At 42.7% G+C, this 18839-nt stretch overlaps 1 pseudogene; it reads left to right on the top strand.

Moving 5' to 3' along the window:
- The first annotated feature begins 244 nt into the window (after positions 1-244).
- On the top strand, positions 245-3188 carry LOC140206289 (uncharacterized; annotated as a pseudogene).
- The last annotated feature ends 15651 nt before the right edge of the window (positions 3189-18839 follow it).

The raw sequence follows: 18839 nt of genomic DNA, 5'->3' as shown, positions 1-18839 counted from the left end.
GTACTACAAGCTCTGTGGTGCTGACTACAGAACCTGGTCAGACAGAGGAGGAGCCCAGTCGGAGTCACCCCACAGTGCCTGGAACCTCCAAGCAACACTAGTCCCCCCAGTGAGCAGAAAGTCGGAACAGCGTCAGGCGAAGTGGCCTGCCGCTAACGAGAAGGAGTGGCTCCAGTTGGATGAGGATGTAGACAAGATTCTGGAGGCGATATCGAAGGGCAATGCTGACCAGGAGCTCCGGACTATGTGCACCCTCATAATGAGCATAGGCTCAGAATGGTTTGGCGTCAAGGAAAAGCATGGAACAAGTAATCCAGCGATACCAAACCGGCAGGAACTGAAGATCAGCCAGCTGAGACAAGAACTCAAATCTCTGAAGCACCAATTTAAGTTGGCCAAGGAGGAGGAGAAAACTGCCCTGTCAGACCTCACCGATATCATGAGGAGGAGGCTCATCACACTCAGGTGGGCTGAGTGGCACCGAAGGAAGGGCAAGGAGAGGGCCCGAAAGCACAGCGCTTTCATTACCAATCCCTTCGGCTTCACCAAGAGGATACTAGGACAGAAGCGAAGTGGCCACCTCACTTGTTCTGTAGAAGAGATAAACCACCATCTCAGTATCACTTGCAGTGACACCTCGAAAGAGCAGGACCTCGGCCCGTGTGAGGCACTGGTGATACCTCCAGGACCAGTGACCCAATTCAATATCTCTGAATCCACCCTGAAGGAGGTCAAAGAAGCAGTCAAAGCAGCAAGAGCAAGTTCCGCCCCTGGCCCCAGCGGAGTGCCTTACAAAGTCTACTAGCAGTGCCCAAGACTCCTTGTGCGACTCTGGAAGATCTTAAAGGTGATCTGGCAGAGAGGAAAGGTCGCTGCTCAGTGGAGGCACGCAGAGGGTGTCTGGATACCAAAAGAAGGGAATTCAAGCAACATCGGTCAGTTTTATATTATCTCGCTGCTCAGCGTTGAAGGGAGGATCTTCAAGATTGTGGCCCAATGTTTAACTGAGTTCCTCTTGAAGAATGGATACATAGACACCTCAGTACAGAAGGGGGGAGTCCCAGGAGTACCTGGATGCCTGGGGCACACAGGAGTGGTGACCCAGCTGATCCGGAAGGCAAGAGAGAACAGAGGAGACCTTGCAGCACTCTCGTTAGGCCTAACCAATGCCTATGGATCCACCCCACACAAGCTTGTTGAAACAGCACTGACAAGACACCACGTTCCAGAGATGATCCGAAACCTCATTCTGGACTATTACAGCAACTTCAGGTTGAGAGTGTCCTCAGGGTCAGTAACATCTGCCTGGCATCGGCTGGAGAAGGGCATAATCACTGGCTGCACAATCTCGGTGCCACTCTTCTCATTGAGCATGAACATGATTGTCAAGTCAGCGGAGGTGGAATGTAGAGGTCCCACGTCTAGATCTGGTACTCGGCAGCCCCCCATAAGAGCATTCATGGATGACCTGGTGGTGATGGCAACATCCGTCCCTGGGTGCAGATGGCTCCTTCAAGGGCTGGAATGGCTCATCTCATGGGCAAGGATGAGCTTTAAACCAGCCAAGTCCAGGTCTCTGGTCCTGAAGAAGGGAAGAGTGGCCGACTGGTTCCGCTTTACCCTGGGAGGGATCCAGATTCCAACGGTGACAGGAAAACCAGTCAAGAGCCTGGGCAAGATCTTTGACAGTTCCCTGAAGGACACAGCCGCACTTCAACAAACCAGGAGTGAGGAGTGACTTGATAACTTGGCTCACCGCAATTGATAAACCGGGGCTTCCAGGAAAGTTCAAAACCTGAATGTACCAACACGGAGTCCTGCCAAGGCCACTCTGGCCCCTTCTAGTCTACGTGGTGCCAATGTCAGCAGTGGGGGTTCTAGGGAAGACCATCAGTCAGTTTCTCCAGAGGTCGTTGGGTCTCCCCCGGACCTTGAGCTGCATTGTCCTGTATGGGCATTCCACCAAGCTGCAGCTCCCCGTCAGCGGCCTATCAGAGGAGTTCAAAGTCACTCGAGCCAGGGAAGTTATGATGTACCGAGACTCCTCTGATGTTAAAGTCGCTTCAGCAGGAATCCGCGTAAAGACCGGAAGGAAGTGGCAGGCACAGGAAGCTGTCGACAGAGCAGAGGCACGGCTGCAGCACAACATCTTGGTGGGCACTGTGGCGGTGGGGCGGGCGAGACTGGACTGCTTTCCCAAACCACGCTACGACAAAACCCGTGGAAAGGAGAAGCGTCAACTGGTTTGGAAGGAGATACGAGCAGGAGTGGAGGAAGAACGATACAGCAAGATGGCCGGCATGTACAAACAAGGCACCTGGACTAGATGGGAGCATGCGGAACCTCGCAAGTTCACCTGGACAGAGCTCTGGAGAGCCGAACCATTGCACATCAAGTTTCTCATCCAATCAGTCCATGACGTTCTCCCAAACCCGGCCAACCTGCACAGGTGGGGCATGGCAAACACTCCAGCATGCCAACTGTGCCAGAAGAGGGGCACCTTGGAACATATCCTAAGTTGCTGCCCAAAGGCATTGGGGGAAGGGCGAATCCGCTGGCGCCATGACCAAATCCTAAGGTCTATGGCAGATGCAATCAGCACAGCGATTCAAGACAGCAAAAATCAGCACACTCACAAACAGTCCATCACCTTTATTAGAGCGGGGGAGAAGACTCAACATCGGCCTAGCTCCTCGGGAAGGCTTCTTGCCACTGCACGAGACTGACAGCTCCAAGTAGACCTAGGAAGGCAGCTCGAGTTCCCAAAGAACATCGCAGCCACTCCGCTCAGCCCAGACATGGTGTTAATATCGGAGTCTACAAAGCAAGTGGTCCTGCTGGAACTTACTGTCCCCTGGGAAGACCAGATTGATGAGGCCAACGAGCGCAAGAGGGCTAGATGCACAGATCTTGTTGCAGAATGCTGGAGCAATGGCTGGAGAGCTCGCTGTGAGCCAGTCGAAGTTGGGTTCTGGGGCTTTGCTGGCCATTCATTACAGCGGACTCTAAAATTCCTTGGAGTTAAAGGACTGCAGTGCAGAAGAGCCACCAAGAACATTCTGGAGGCTTCTGAAAGGGCTTCACGGTGGCTATATATCTGGAGGGGGGCTCCATGGATTAATGCGCTACTTGGACACAAGTCAGGGGCTGATCACTTCCGGCTGGGTCGCCCAGTCGAGGATGTCTGATGATTAAAGACCCAAAACACCCTGTGACCCCGGGTTCATCACTGAAGACGTGTCCAAGTAGCACCAGAAGGTGTATTCTGCAAGAACATATATAAAGCATCACCCTCTGAGACAGATATCACAGGGCAGCCAGATGCTGCAGACATTCGCGCAGGTGTAGTTTTATTCTCCCTTTCGAAGCATGCTTAAAAAGCATTGAGATCATCTGGGAGTGAAGCATCACAACCAGTTATAATGTTAGTTTTGCTTAGTAGGAAGTAATGGCCTGCAAAACCTACTGTAGCTGACATGCATTCAATTCCATCTCTAACATCACTCTGAATTAATTCTTAGCTCTCAAGATCACCTTCCGTAGGTTGTACCTGGACTTCCTGTAGAGTTCTGTGTCGCCAGTCTTAAACAGGTCTAGCCCACAACAGACTGCAAATCCTGTGGTTCATCCATGGCTTCTGATTTGTCCAATAAGTTCTTGTAGGCAGGTCTTGATGAAGCTGGTGACAGCTACTGCATGTTCATTCAGAACTGAAGATGGTATTTCTGAATATAGTCCAGTCACCAATTCAAAGCAGTCCTGCAAGCACTCCTCCACATTCCTCGACAATACCTCTACAGTCCTCACCACTGGTGCTGTTATCCTCAGTCTCTGCCTGTATGCCAGGAGTACAAGTACAACCAGCTGACAGTTTTGCCGACCGTTCACTCATCTCCACAGATGCGGCCTGATTTATTGGATTTCTCCAGCTTTTTGTGTATGTTGGTCAAGTAAATGCGGATTCCCATTACAGCGATTCAACCCTCTCCATTAGTTTTCAAATAATTCTGTGGACTGTGTGCACAAAATGGAAAAAACAAAGTGTGTTTTAAATTGTGAGTGACTGGGTAATGTTGATGCTTGAAGGGATTTAAATATAGTAGAATGCAAGCTATTGAACACTGAACAATAAACACCTCAACACTGAACTGATTACACAACCTATGGACTCACTTTCAAGAGCTCGTGTTCTCAATATTATCTATTTCTGTATTTATTTATTATTAATATTTTACATTTGCATAGTTTATCTTCTGCACGTTGATTATTTGTCAGTCTTTGTTTTTGTGTGGTTTTTCATTGGTTTTGTTGTATATTGTTCTACTGTGAATGCCTGCATGAAAATTAATCTCATGGTAGTAACGTTCTTGGATTTTGTTCTTTGAAAGCAATGTGCATGTGCAGTAAGTGATTGGGAAGGTAAGTGCTATCCTAGCCTTTATAGTTCTACAGCAGTAGAAATAACATGCTGCAAATGAATAGGTCCTTGGTGAAACATCAGCTAGTGTACTGAAAATATCAGGAAATCAGCAGTTTCTGAGGTGCATAAACCACCCTCTCTGGCACTAATAGTCATTCCATAGTCAAAGTCAGTTAGATCACATTTCTTCCCCCATTGTGCTGTTTGGTCAGAACAACAACTGAACCTCTTGACCATGCCTGCATGCTTTTATGCATTGAGTTGCTGCCGCGTGATTGGCTGATTGCCTATTTGCATTAACGAGTAGGTGTACAGGTATACCTAACAAAGTGGCTACTGAGTGTATAAATCCAAATGTTATTGGTAAACCAGGTGAAAATGTTAGTTTTCTATCAGTCCAGAAAAAAATTGCCTATTTCATGGAATGTTTTTTTCACATGGATTTACTTTGTAGATGTGGAAGATTTTATATAATCGTAGGAATAAATTCTAGTGAAAGTTTGGGATATGTTTTGATATGTGTTGAGCGTGGAATCTTTACAGAAGTGTCATACTGTTTATAGGAAAATATTTTGGGTGATTTGAATTCAATAATATTCAGAAAGAGTTATCAGTGTTAACATAATATATTTCCTTCTGGAGATGGTGGGCGTTATTAGTAATATATACAGAATGTGCCAATTTTTCATAACTGAGAAATAAAACTTTGTTTCCAGAGTTCAAAGTCTTTGTTGCAAATCAGTTGCTGTGATTGCAGAGTCCAATTAGTGTCCATCAATACTCCTACTTACAGGACAATGAAGATTGCCAAATATGGTAAAAGCCCCAGGCCAATAAACTTCAAATGTCAGCCCTTGTATTAGAAGTCTTATTGTAAATGTTGACTGACCAGAGAACATCTTCCTACCTTAATTTTCTTCTATTTCCATTAGAGTTGGAGCTTTTCAGACTTTCCCTGAACCATGTCATGCCACATTTAGATTTCAGTCTCCCCAGTTTCAAGTGTGCAAATTTTCACCCCAATCATGTACCAACTAAGTAGTATTCTGCACTGTGGCAAGAATAATAGAGAAATAAAATAATATAGCAGAAACTACTATCTAAGATATAGTGCTGTGACATTTCCCACTTGCTTCAGATTTAGATTAAAGTATTTGATAATAATATTGCTTTAAATGTGAATTCAGATATGAGTGGATTATCTCATGGCACTGGAATAAATTGGCAGAAAGATCACCCGCACAAACCTTTAACTTCACTTACCATGTACTGATGCAGAAATTCTGTTATTTCCAAAAGCTTCATATATTATGTAGGAGTCATCAGTATTCTGTATTTTACTTCTATGTTTGATTTATTTTATTCAGTTTAATTATCCACTATTCCTAAAATGACCTACATCACCAAAACATAAGACCAATTACTTGAATATTTCAATCTCTGACCCTGCAGTCAGATTCCTGCCAACTCTTGCTCTCACTTCCTGTATTCTACCATTCCTCTCACAGATGTAAAGCTCAACCTCCTCTGCCAGTTAGAATTATCACTGAAGACTTTTGAATAACATTCCTGAGAAGGGTAAGCAGAGCTTCTTCCTGATTTGGTTGTCCACAACATGATCCAAACCATATATTCCCTCTGATGGGATGTGCTTTTAATTAAAGACATTTTGGTCTTGGTCTTAAGCTTCCAATAATGTCAATCCAGTTAATAAAGCTCTTTACCTGCATGTCTTCTGAATGTGAGAGGAAACCTGAGCACCCAGAGGAAACCCAGGTGGTAACAGGGAGAATATGTAAACTCAGGATTAAATCAGGGTCACTGGTGATGTTGGAGTGCAGTTCTCCAAGCTCCACTCCATGCTGTATTCTCCCCTTTATATTTTGGAAGGTTATGAAGGTCATTGGTCATAGTCTAAACACAAATTATGACAAACCGTTCAAAGGATTGTGAAATCAACCAACTCCATCATGGGCACTAGTGTCCACACCATTAAGGATATCTTCAAAACTACCCTATCAACCTGTGCAGCCACTTTCAGGGAGCTATGAAGCTGGACCCCAAGATCCTTTGCTCACCAACACTTTTAAGGGTCTTGCCCTTATCAGTTTAATGATAATTTATATTTGACTGACAAGGGTGGAACACTTCATATTTGGCCAGTTTAATCTCCATCAGCTATTTCCCTGCTTATATCTGCAACTGATCTATATCCTGCTGTATTCTGTGCCAGTCTTCTGCTTTTAAATATTTTTATTAAATAAGTATACAAAAGGTAAACCATATAGGCACTAATACACTGTTAGGATATAATAAAATTACAGGAGATATTAAAACAGAAAAGAAATGATACAAACAATGTAATTTAAACATAAAATAATAAGGTAACATAATAGTATACTAATTTTTATATATATATATATATATCAATAGAAAAAGGAAAACAAAAAAAACCTAAACCTCCCCCCCTAAAAAAACCCACCGTGCAACTAAACTAAACGCAAAGCAAAGCAATGGGCTAACTTGGAAACAAGTAGAGTTAAAAGACTTAAAATCACGTCCTCAAACCCGACCTTCATTAAAAACAGTAGAAAAAAAACAAGGGAATATAAATATGGAGCAAAAAGGGGAAGAAAAAAAAATTACATTAAATGAAAATATTGAATAAAAGATCTCCAGGTCTGTTCAAATTTAAGTGAGGAATCATAAAGATTGCTTCTAATTTTCTCCAAATTCAAGCATAATATCGTCTGAGAAAACCAAAAAAAAGGTAGATGGAGCATTAAGCTCTTTCCAATGTTGTAAGATACATCTTTTCGCCATTAAAGTAAGAAATGCAATCATTCTACGGGCTGAAGGAGAAAGATTACTGGAAGTTTTAGGTAATCCAAAGATAGCAGTAATAGGGTGAGGTGACCAGTCTTCTACACTATCGATAGCACCACCAGTCTTTGTGTTATCTGCAAACTTACCAACCCACCCATCTACATTTTCATCCAGGTCATTTATATACATCACAAACAGCAGAGGTACCAGTACAGATCCCTATGTGTCCTCTAATCACAGACCTCCAGCTAGAATAAGTCACATCAGCCACTCCTTGAGTCTTTTATCAGCAAGCCATTTCTGAGTCCAAACAGTCAGTTCACCATGGATCACATGCATCTTAATCTTTTGGATGAGCCTTCCATTAGGAACCTTCTCTAAGGCCTTACTAAAATTCATGTAGACAACAACCAAAACTCTACATTCATCAGTCACCTCATCACCACATCAAAAAAAAACTCAGTTAAGTTAGTTATACACAATTTGCACTGCACGAAGGCTGTTTCTATTGTAATTAGGTCATGGTTTTCCAAATGCTAATAAATCTTACCCTAAGAATTCTCCTCAGTAACTTCCCTCCAACAGATATGAGACTCACCGTTCTATAGTTTCAACAGTTATCCCTGGTTCACTTTCTGAACAATGGAACAACATTAGCTACTCACCAGTCCTAAGGGACCTCACTAATGGCTAGAAGGGCCATGAAGATATTAGCCAAAGCTCCAACTCTCTTTTCTCTTGCCTTTCTCAATAATATAGAGTATATCCCATTAGGTCCTGGAGACTTATCCACCTTAATGCTCTTGAAAAGACCCACAATATCTCCTCTCTAACCTCAATGCCTAAGCATATGAATACATTTGCCTCTGATCTCCCTATCCTCCACCTCCTTCTTCTCAGTGAACACTGATGTAAAATACTCATTAAGGACCTCACTCACATCCTCCACATCCAGGAAAATGCTTCTCCCCCTTTATCCTACCCACTCCCTATTTATACTCTTGCTCTTGATATATGTGTAGAGTGTTTTGGAATTGTTTTAAATCCCTCTTGCCAAGGACTTTTCATGTCCCTTCCTGGTTTTCGTAATTTCCTTCTTGAGTTGTTTTCTCGCATATTTATAATGTTTGATTCTAGCTTCTTAAGCTTTACATAATTTTCCTTTTCCTTTTTGACTAAATTTTTCCTCTATTCCTTTCCTCCCTTGATATACAAGCTCCTCTTACCTTGCCATCCTTTTCCTTCCTTCTGTCTGGAACATGGCTGTCCTGTACTCTGTGCATTTGGACTTTAAATACCCTCCTAACGTCAGGTGTGGACTTACCCAAAAACAGCTGTTCCCAATTAACTCTCCCTACTCCCTGCCTACTGGTCTCATATTTTGCCCTGCTCCAATTTACTATACTCCTGCAGGGCCATACTTATCCTTATCTACTAAGGACTTGTAGTCACTCTTCTCTAACTGCTCACCCACTGAAAGGCTGGCCATCTGGTCAGACTCATTATCCAACACTAGGTTCAGTTCAGCCCCTCTTCTTTAAGAAACTTTCCTCAATCCTAAGAATATTTGCCCCATCTATACCTCTTGTATTAAGAAGGCTCCTCTTTATATTAGAGAAGTTGAAGACCCCATAAGAACACCCCTATTGTTTTTACACCTTTCCTTAATTTGCTGGTATATTTGTTCCTCAATGTGGCTACTGGGGAGTCTGTCATGCAATCTCATCAGAATAATTACACCCTTCCTATTTTTGAGTTTTACCCGTATAAACTCGGTGGATGAGCCTTCCGTTTTATTTATATATATATATATATCTTCTGTAAAACAACGAAACCCCGGGACATTAAGCACCCATTCCTATCCCTGGGACAGCATCCCAGGATGCGTCCTTAAAGTGTGCACTGAACAGCTGGCTGGAGTGTTTACAGACATTTTTAATTTCTCTCTCTCCCAGTGTGTAGTGCCCTCCTGTTTCAAATCATCCATCATTGTCCCTGTACCTAAGAATACCAAGGTAGCATGCTGATTGATTGGCGCCCTGTCGCACTCACCTCAATTATAAGCAAATGCTTTGACAGGCTGGTTAAAGACTACATCTGCAGCATGCTACCACCCGCACTAGATCCCCTACAATTCACCTACCAACAGAACAGGTCTACTGATGACGCTATAGCCACAGCTCTATACATCGTCCTCACTCACCTGGAGAAGAGGGATTCATACGTTAGAATGCTGTTCCTGGACTACAGTTCAGCACTCAGCACCATAGTTCCCTCCGGACTTGACAGGAAGCTCAGACCTCAGCCTGCTCCCCACCTTGTGCAGCTGGATCCTAGACTTCCTATCCGATCGCTGACAGGTGGTAAGGATGGGCTCCCTCACCTCTGCCCCTCTGACACTCAATACAGGTACCCCCAGCATTGTGTCCTGAGTCCCCTTCTCTATTCCCTTTACACCCACAATTGGCTGCCACACGCACGTCCAATCTACTGATCGAATTTACAGATGACACGACTTTGATCGACCTTATTTCTAGCCATGACAAGACAAGCTCTCCTCTGTAGGCTAACGCTCTGACACAATGGTGCCAAGATAGCAACTTCTCCCTCAATGTCCAAAAAACAAGAGCTGATTGTGGATTACAAGAAGAGCAGGGATGGGCTCGGCCCGATCAACATTTGCAGTTGAGAGGGTGAATAGTTTCAAGTTCCTCAGTATACACATCAATGATTTCACAAGACAAGACAAGACAAAGGAGCAGAAATAGGCCATTCGGCCCATCCAGTCTGCTCCGCAGCTCCCCCATGAGCGAAACTATTCACCCATCTAGTTCCAATTTCCGGCTTTTTCCCCATATCCCCTGATACCCTGACTAATTAGATACCTGTCAATCTCCTCCTTAAACACCCTCAATGATCGGGCCTCCACAGCTGTATGTGGCAACGAATTCCACAAATTCACGACCCTCTGGCTAAAAAAATTTCTCCTCATCTCTGTTTTAACTGGGTACCCTCTAATTCTAAGACTATGGCCTCTTGTCCTGAACTCACCCACCAAGGGAAACAACCTTTCCACATCTACTCTGTCCAACCCTTTCAACATTCGAAATGTTTCTATGAGATCCCCTCTCATTCTTCTATACTCTAATGAATACAATCCAAGAGCCGACTAATGCTCCTCATATATTAGCCCCTGCATTCCAGGAATCATCCTCGTAAATCTTCTCTGAACTCTCTCCAACATCAGTACATCCTTTCTAAGATAGGGGGCCCAAAACTGCACACAGTATTCCAAATGAGGGCTCACTATTGCCCCATAGAGCCTCATCAACACCTCCTTACTCTTATACACTATTCCTCTTGACATGAATGCCAACATAGCATTCGCTTTCCCTACCGCCGATCCAACTTGGTGGTTAACCTTTAGGGTATCCTGCACGAGGACCCCCAAGTCCCTTTGACTTCCGATTTTTGAATTTTCTCCCCATCTAAATAATAATCTGCCCAATTATTTCTTCTTCCGAAATGTACAACCGTACATTTGTCAACATTGTATCTCATCTGCCATTTCTTTGCCCACTCTCCTAAACTGACTAAGTCTCTCTGCAACCTTTCCGTTTCTTCAACATTTCCTGCTCCTCCACCCATCTTGATGTCATCCACAAACTTAGCCGCAAAACCATTTAATCCATAATCCAAATCACGGACATACATCGTAAAAAGAAGCGGCCTCAACACTGACCCCTGCAGAACACCACTAGTAACCGGCAACCAATCAGGATAGGATCCTTTTATTCCCACCCTTTGCTTTCTGCCTATCAGCCAATGCTCCACCCATTCCAATATCTTTCCTGTAATTCCATGGGCTCTTATCTTATTAAGCAGCCTCATATGCGGCACCTTATCGAAGGCCTTTTGAAAATCCAAATATACAACATCCACAGCCTCTCCCTTGTCAATCTGATTCGAGATTACCTCAAAAAATTCCAATAGGTTGGTGAGACAGGATCTTCCCTTCATGAAACCATGCTGGCATCAGCCTATCTTGCCATGCACCTCGAGGTATTTCATAACCTCGTCCTTGAGGATTGACTCCAATATCTTTCCAACTACCAATGTCAGCCTAGTAGGTCTATAATTTTTGCTGCCTCCTTCCTTTCTTAGATAACGGAACTACATTTGCGACCTTCCAGTCCTCCGGAACCATGCCAGAGTCAATTGATTCCTGGAAGATCATTTCCAATGCTTCCGCAATCTCCAAAGCCACCTCCTTCAGAACCCTTGGGTGCACCTCATCCGGACCAGAAGACTTATCTATTCTTAGTCCACTTAGCTTCCCAAGCACTTTCTCTCTAGTGATCTTGACTGTACCTAATTCTATTCCCTGATACTTCTGGCTATCAGGTATATTGCTCATGTCTTCCACTGTGAAGACTGATGCAAAATACTCATTCAGTTCCTCCGCCATCTCTTTGTTATCCATTATAATTTCTCCAGCATCATTTTCAATCGGTCCCATATCTACCCTTGTCACTCTTTTACTCTTCATATATTTAAAAAAACTCTTAGTATCCTTTTTTATGTTAATCGCCAACTTCCTTTCATAATTCATCTTTTCTTTCCTAATGACTTTCTTAGTTTCCTTCTGTAAGTTTTTAAAAGTCTTCCAGTCCTCATTTTTCCCACTAATTTTTGCTTCCTTGTACGCCGTTTCTTTTGCCTTAACCTCTCTCGTTAGCCACATTTGAGCCATTTTTCCATTCATGATTTTCTTTTTTCTTGGAATATATTTTTCCTGCATCTTCCTTATTTCTTGTAGGAATTTCATCCAATTCTGCTCTGCCGTCCCTCCATTTGGCTTACTTTTCCAATCGACTTGGGCCAGTTCCTCCCTCATACCACTGCAATTTCCCCTGTTCCACTGAAATATCGATACACCTGATACCAGCTTCTCCTTTTCAAATTTGAAACTGAACTCAATCATATTATGATCACTACTTCCAAGGGGTTCCTTTACCTCCAGCTCCCTAATCGCCTCAGGTTCGTTACACAGCACCCAATCCAAAACAGCCGGTCCCCTGGTGGGCTTCTGGACAAGCTGCTCCAAAAAGCCATCCTATAGGCATTCTACAAACTCCCTCTCCTGAGATCCATTACCATCCTGACTTTCCCAATCCACTTTCATATTAAAATCCCCCATAATTATCTTGACATTGTCCTTCTGACACGCTTTTTCTATTTCCAGCTGCAACTTGTATTCCACATCCCGGCTGCTGTTTGGAGGCCTGTATATAACTGCTATTAGTGTCTTTTTACCCTTGCCATTTCTTAATTCTACCCATAAGGATTCTACCTCTTCTGATCCTATGTCCCTTCTTTCTACTGATTTGATATCGTTACTTACCATCAGGGCCACGCCACTCCCTTTACCTACCTTCCTATCCTTCCTGTACACTGTGTATCCTGGGATATTCAGCTCCCAATCACATCCATCATTTAGCCATGACTCAGTGATGGCCACAATGTCATATCTTTTAACCTGCAGCTGTGCAGCAAGGTCATCCACTTTATTTCTAATGCTGCGTGCATTTAAGTATAGTACACTTAGATCAGTATCCGTTGTCGATTTTGCTATATTTCTATTTTGCAGCAAATTATCCTGTATATTCACTGGCCTGTCCTTGCCATCTTTGTTGCACAGTATTTTTGACTTATTTCTATTTTCCTCTTCCTCGACCCTAACACCTTGGATTCCTTCCCCTTGCCAAATTAGTTTAAACCCTCCCTAACAGCTATATTAAACAATCCCACCAGGATATTAGTACCTTTTGAGTTCAGGTGTAATCCATCTTTTTTGTATAAGTCATACCTTCCCCAAAATAGATCCCGATGATTCAAGAATCTGAAGCCCTGCCCCCTGCGCCAGTTACTTAGCCACACATTCATCTGCTTAATTCTGCTATTCTTACCATCATTAGGGTGCAGCTCAGGCAGCAATCCTGATATTATTACCCTGGAGGTCTGGCTTTTCAATTTTCTTCCTAGCTCCCAGTAATCTTTCTTCAGGACCTCCTCTCTCTTTCTGTCGATGTCATTGGTACCAACATGTACCAAGACTACCGGCTGCTCACCCTCTCTCCTCAGAATACTCTGGACTCGATCTGAGACATTCCATACCTTGGCACCAGGGAGGCAACACACCATCCGGGTATCCTTGTCCAGCTCGCAGAATCTCTTGTCCGTCCTCCTTACGATGGAATCCCCTATAACTACTGCATTTCTTCTTGCTCTCTTAATTTCGACACTGGGCAGAATGGCAGAGTCTCGTTCACTGTGGTCCTCCTCTGTCAGGTCTGCCTCTTCAGCAGTATCCAAAACGATATATCAATTTCTGAGGGGGATTGTCACAGGGGCACTATCCACTACCTCTCTATAGGTAGTATCTATCACCTCCTCACTTCCCCTAATTAGCCGAAGGTCATCAATTTCCATCTCCAGCTCCTTAACACGGTCCTTCAGGAGCCTCATCTCAGTGCATCTGGTGCAGATGTAATCCTTGGGGAGGCTGGAAGTCTCCCAGGGTCCCCACATCTGGCATTCCAAGCACAACACTAATCCTAGATGCATACCTCTAGTGCTACTGTTTGTACTAAATACTAAAAAACTGTAACTTACTCCGTTACTATGAGACTCAATGGTCACAGAAAGCCTCTTCCCGTCTCCGCCGAAGCCCTTTGAGCCAAAGCCCTTTCACTCTGCACCTTCTCACTCCGCAGCCCGCTCCGATGCTGCCCACTGGATATGGCGGTTTTCTTTTTAAACTGTTCGCACTCAACTGGCTGACGTCACGCGCCTGCGCAGTCTGGCTTCTGTCCTACTCTGAGAAATAAAATGTCTTCTTGCTGGAAATCCTTAGCCTCTTACCGCTGTCTTCTTGATCCGGAGAGAAATCTCACCTGGCCTGTACACACTGGCTTTGTGACAAAAAAAGCACAACAGTGTCTCTTCTACCTCAGGCGACTGAAGAAGTTTGGCATGGGCCCCCGAATCCTCAAGGCCTTCTACAGAGGCACCATTGAGAGCATCCTGACTGGCTGTATCACCGCCTGGTACGGGAACTGCACCAACCTTGATCGCTGGACACTACAGGGAATGGTACCGACAGCCCAGCACATCTGTAGATGTGAACTTCCCTCCAGTGAGGACACTTATCACGGCAGGTGAAGAAAGAAGGCGTAGAAGATCATCAGGGACACCAATCACCCCAACCAGAAACTGTTGTAGCTGCTTCCATCTGGCAAACGGTACCACAATGTTAAACCCAGGACCAACAGACTACAGGACGGCTTCTTTCTACAAGCCATATTTACTAAACTCTTAAATTCACATGGCTATACATTGCAACGGAGTCATAACACAACGTTTATAACACGCTGTGGGATGGATGTAAGATTTAAATAAATTCTAAGTTCTCTGTAAATGCCACAACAACATAGTTATATGTACTAATCCATTCTCTCAGTTCATCAATTTTACCAATAACGCTCCTAGCATTAAAATATTGTTACTTCAAACTATCCATCATATCATGTCTATTACTTTGCTTCTGCCTATTTTCATCTAACTTCCTCTCCATCCCTCCACTATCTGACCTGGCACTCTGGTTCCCAACTACACCTCCCCTCCTCCCCCACCACCACCCCCGCCAAAACTGTGTACCCACTAAAGTGGCCACAGACTATACCGTACATCGAACAGTACAGGGACAGGGAGAGGCCATTCTGCAGACCTGGGCCATACCCTCCAAATATCCGGACCTGTCTCTCAGTTTTTTTGCACTACCTTACTTTCCATTTTTCTATTTTCTATTTAGGATTCATAATTTAAATTTTTAATACTTACTATCGATTTGTAATCCAGGGAGCGGGAAGCGCAGAATCAAATATCTCCGTGATGATTGTACGTTCTAGTATCCATTGTTTGGTGATAATGAAGTATAAAGTATAAAAAGTATAAAGTATAAGTATATATATATATAGACATATACACATATATCATGAAATATGTCAGTGATAATAAACCTGATTCTGATTCTAATCTTTTGATTCATTGCCTCTTGTTCAATAATTAAATTGACCTGAACATGTTGATGATATGAAAGCAATGTTCAGATTAAGCAATGGCTCCAGTTTCCTGATGAGTGGGACTTCTGCTGGAAGTGATATTGGCATTCAAAATCAGATTCAGATTCAGATTCATTAATTTACCACATGTACATCAAAACAGTGAAATGCAGCTTTTGCGTTAACAACTAACACAACCTAACGATGTGATGGGGATGGCCCCCAGATGTCACCACAATTCAAAATCAAGTGAATATTGCCTATTATGCACGGTTCATTATTAAAAATAGTATGAATAGTTCAGTTTCAATTCAAATATCTCCATATGTCAGATGATGTAGAAGAATACATAATATACAGGATAGCTAGTAATAAATCCAACATTAATGAAGGAGAAATTACTCTGAGAAAGATTACATGAGAGGAGAAGAGATCAGAAAGAATCTAATAATCACTGTGACGAAGTAAATAGAACAACCGGAGATTCACATTCAGTGTAAACACCAGCATAGACCAATTGGGTGAAATGGCCAGTTCCTGTGCTAGATCACTTCATCACAGTGAACATAAGTGCTACTGGATAATAGTCATTGAGGTAGATTCCCACATTCTTCTTCAGCACCGATATGATTGAAGCCTGCTTGAAGCAACCGGGTACCTCATACTGCTGAAGCGAGAGGTTAAAGGTATCAGTGAACAGTCCAGCTCATTGATTAGCACAGGTCTCGGATCTAACTGATACTACAAACTGTGAACTCACTTTCAAGGACTCCACAACGCATGCTCTTATTATTTATCATTCATTTATCTTTCTATTTATTTATTTATTTATTTATCTATCTATCTTAATTTGCAGTTTGTCTTTTGCACATTACTTGTTTGCCAGTCGTTGTATGTAATACTTCATTGATACTATTGTCTTTCTTTGTTCTATTGTGAATTCCTGCAAGCAAATGAAGTTAAGGGTTGTATATGGCACCATATACATATCTTGATAATAGACTCACTTTAAATATGATCTTTGATCTTTGAGATATTCTGTGTAAGGATGTGATCATACTAATGGCTGTTGGATGCCTGCTGTTGAAATGCTGAGCAGCCAAAAAAACGTTCCTTTTCCTTTGTAATCTTACTGAAGGGATGCGGTTGGTCTCATATCAAGGAACTAGCTGTAAAACAGAATTTTGCATTTAAAATCTCCTAAACTGGTATTGTCTTTGCAGAGGACGTATTTCAGTGGCAAATAATGCACTCAGCAGGCACTGGGAAAGTTCAATTTGAATCACTGGAATGGAGCACTGCTGTTCCACAATGTAAATTTGAATGAGATAACCAAATAAACTCTGTTGCTGTTGTGTCCTAGAGGCAGTTGGTTTGTATCAATAGACGTATTAGCAGTGTTGATTCCTTAAGTAGTGCACGACAGGAACATCATAAATGTTGCAGAAACATTTTTGTTTCAAACTGTATTCACAGCCTTACAGTACTTGCTTTCTCATCCTGGACTCTTTTAACAGTCCCAATACATGAGAGAAAGGGAAATAGAAAATGGAAAGATTTGATTTTGTATTGGGGTGGAGGGCCCAGATGAGATCTTGTTTAACACAGCTCACAGAATGCAGAAATACTTCGACTCAAGGCTACATGGAAAATTTATGTGTAATTCCAAACAATAAGTAGTCAAGTGCTATTTTCCCTTGTTCGAGATACCCTTCAGATATACATCAAGAATATTTTCTGAGACTGGGATTTCAGTGAGTCTTTTCTCTGCAGCACTGTTCTCACATGAAAATGTTACCGGTATATCCAAGTAACCTTCTGGGGTCTATTTGTATTGGAGATCTAATCAAAGGTTTAACTCATTCACTGTCATCTGATTTGTGACCTAGGAATTGAAGCTCCATTGCTCGTGTTTTATCGACCAGACTTGATTGATGTTAATTGAGATGTAATTACTTACCACGGCACCTAACACAGCACAGCTCCTACTCTTCATCAAATAGTATCATAGAATCTTTTACAATCATTATAGGGAGGAAGGTTGGCAGACAGATCTGAGTTTAATGTCCCATCTATAAGGAGGTACCAGTGACAGTACAATAGCTCCGATTGTGAAGTATGCTCTTGATCATGAGTTATGCAACCTCAGGAGAACTCAAGGTCCTTCTATTATGTCTCTCTAAGGCCAAAGTCACAGTTTATTGCCATATGCATAAGTGCTTACATGCAATGAAAAACAGACTTGCAGCAACATCGTAAGCACATAGTATAATAAAGCAACATTCACAAAAGAAATATAATTCTTTTCCCAACAAACACAAATAGAACAGAACAATATCATTTTCATGCTAAGTGATCAAAGTGATGCTAAACCATAAGACATAGAAGCTGATCTTTTTTTCTATCTCCTCCTCAACCCCAGTTCCCGGCCTTATCCCCGTAACCTTTGATGTCACATCCAATCAAAAACCTATCAATCTCTGCCTTAAATACACCCAACGACCTGGCCTCCACATAGTATCATAAAGCAATAAATAATTTGCGGCACCAAATTCCACAAATTCACCACCAGTTTTGCTGGTTGGTTCAAGAACTGAATGGCTGAAGGGCGTAGCAATTTCTTGAACCTGGAGGTGCAGGACTTCAAGTTTCCGTAGGTCTTGCCAATTGGTAGCTACCAAAAGATGCCATGACCTACATAGTGGCAATCTTTGATCATAGATGCTGCCTTGTGATATTAAGAAAGAGCTCATGTGAGCAAGGAGAAATTGCCAATAGCAGGGATCGCAACTGCCAGTGGGAGCTTCTAATGGTTAAAGTTCAAAGTAAATTTTTCAAAGTACATATATGTCACCATAAACTACTCTGGGAATCATTTTCTTGCAGGCATTTGCAGTAAATACAAAGAAACATAATAGAATCAATGAAAATTACACACAAAGACGGTCAAACAATCAATGTGCAAAAGACAACAAATTGTGCAAATACAGACAGAAAAACATAATAAAACATAGAATAGTACAGCATAGTACAGGCCCTTTGGCCCACAATGTTGTGTCGACCCTTAAACCCTGCCTCCCATATAAATTCCCATATGAGAATCAACAAACTTATTCATAAGGCCAGTGATGTTGTGGGGATGGAACTGGACTCTCTCACAGTGGTGTCTGAAAAGAGGATGCTGTCTAAGTTTCATGCCATCTTGGACAATGTCTCCCATCCGCTACATAATGTACTGGGTGGGCACAGGAGTACATTCAGCCAGAGACTCATTCCACCGAGATGCAATACAGAGCGTCATAGGAAGTCATTCCTGCCTGTGGCTATCAAACTTTACAACTCCTCCCTTGGAGGGTCAGACACCCTAACCAAATAGGCTGGTCCTGGACTTATTTCATAATTTACTGGCATAACTGTCATATTGCTATTTAACTATTTATGTTTTTACTACTATTTATTATTTATGGTGC

The sequence above is a fragment of the Mobula birostris genome, chromosome 12, assembly GCF_030028105.1.
Source record: "Mobula birostris isolate sMobBir1 chromosome 12, sMobBir1.hap1, whole genome shotgun sequence".
NCBI lineage: Eukaryota > Metazoa > Chordata > Chondrichthyes > Myliobatiformes > Myliobatidae > Mobula > Mobula birostris.
The sequence above is the reverse complement of the archived record's forward strand: the minus strand, read 5'-3'. Positions and strand labels throughout refer to the sequence as shown.